Source organism: Aplysia californica, unplaced genomic scaffold, assembly GCF_000002075.1.
Source record: "Aplysia californica isolate F4 #8 unplaced genomic scaffold, AplCal3.0 scaffold00608, whole genome shotgun sequence".
NCBI lineage: Eukaryota > Metazoa > Mollusca > Gastropoda > Aplysiida > Aplysiidae > Aplysia > Aplysia californica.
The window spans coordinates 227866-229947 of NW_004797878.1; positions in this window are offsets into that span (position 1 = coordinate 227866).

A 2082-nucleotide genomic window follows, 5' to 3' on the forward strand; every position below is an offset into this window, starting at 1 on the left:
GAGGGGAAGATGGAGGGAGAGAGAGAGAGAGAGAGAGAGAGAGAGAAGAGAGAGAGGAGGGACGGAGAGATGGGAGAGAAAGAAACATAGAGAGAGAGAGAGAGAGAGGGGAGAGGGGAGAGAGAGAGAAGGAGGGAAGAGATCTGGGAGGGGGGTGATGAAGGAAGAGAAGGCAAAGGTTTTGTTTTCGATTTTGAATTTAGATGGTGAGCATAATTCTAAGAGGTGAGGAAGGTTCGGGTGGTGGGCTGATTTATCTTCTTTCTTGTTGTTTTGGAGGGGGGGGGTAAGAGTGTCGTTTATTGGGGAGGGAGGGGGTGATAAGCACATTCCTTTGACGTTGGATTTATGCGTGGGCGAACCAACAACAATAATTATCTGTCTCTGATATCCTAGAGGGACACCAGGCGTACATGTAGGAGGGAGGGTTGGTGTGGCCCCAAGGTTGAGGGATGGGGGCGGGAGGGGGGGTGAGCAAAGTTTGCGGTGTAGGGGGAGGGGCTAAGAGCTAGTGGGTAAAGGGAAATGTGGGGTTGGGGGGGGGAGGTGGAGTCTGAACAAAGGGAGGGGATGAATACAGGAAACTGTACACCGCATAGCAGACGGGAGTTCTCAGAATCCGGTATCCGTGTGCTACGCTCATTCCCTACCTTTTCGTTGCTTTAGTCATTCGACTGTGGCTTGAATGTTTTGTTTTTCACCGCGTAGTTAGGGGACAGGGGAGCCCAAATTCTATTAATAAACGTGCCGTTTCTCGAAGAAATTATATCTTGGGGAGTTGTTGTTCAAAAGTACAACCGGAGACTTTAGAGAGTATTTTTAGAACTGAGCGCAGTGGAAGCTTGAGGAGGATCCAGGGACGACTAATTGTATTTAAGGGATCTGCCCGGCGTGGAGCGCGGCATTGAGTAAGGACTGTCGGGGGTTCAAACACAAGGCGGTGAGACATAATATCGTATTGACCGGCGGTACTGGACTGATCCGACATACTTATCACTGAAGAGGAGGACAAGAAAAACATGTACGTATGGCAAAATGTTTGGGAGATTTTTTAAATTTTTATTTTATTTATTTTTTGTTTCGGGAGGGGGAGGGGGTGGTGATGTTGTTTGTTTAGGGTTGTTTGTTTGGCTTCTTTGTTGGGGTTTTCTTTAACTTTAAAAAAAAATGTGTGTGTTTTACGCCTCGGTCGACATAGTTTAAACTATTTATGAGGCGGGTTTTGAACTTGACTCTAGGGGCCAACTCGGGCGGTGAAGGACAGAATATTTGGTCAGGCCAAAAATCTAGATATTGATAAAAATTATTTCCACATCCATGGGCACGAGAGTCGAACTCGGATATTCTGCGTTCGACAGCCAAGAGTATAATATCCTTAGAAGGAAAAATCTACCACGGTTTTTCAAATTGAAGATACTGACTGGAAGTGAAAATGCCCACCATGCATTTTCAGTATCGAAAGTACTTCTTCCAACCAAAAAAAAAAAAAACTTTTAAAGGCTACAATGATTTTTCAGTTAAAAGGTACTGCTGGAAGTAAAAAACGCCATCATGCTGTAAAGAAAAAGTTTTTCATGTCGCACTCCCCGGGTTAGGCGGCGGGGTTAACAACCTACAAACGCTGCTCACAGCAGGCGGTGCATCTGCATCAGGCCGTCTTTCTTACGCGGGATGGACTCACATAAACGAATGTGACGATCAGATTACGCGCGTTCCGTCAAAGCGGGAGGCCAAACTTGCAGCTTTTTGTTTTATTGCAAGTCCGATGATTTCCCGTTCAACAAGCGCGTCAGTGTAAAATTTATTGTTGCAGGTACTTGTATAAAGGTTGAGAAACTTAGCGCGACCACGGGGCAGGATAATAATTTTCAAAGCTTTACACTGCGCCAGGTTGTGCAAGAAAGTATTACTGTGTGGATAGCGTAAATCCTAGATAAGCGGGTCTTTGCCCCGGGCTCAATGGTGTGGGCAGTGGGACAGTGGAACAGGGGCAGCAGGGCGGGAGATCAGATCAGGCAGTATTTTACGAGTCTTGGTTGATATGGGCGTGTGTGTGTGTGTGTGTGTGTGTGTGTGTGTGTG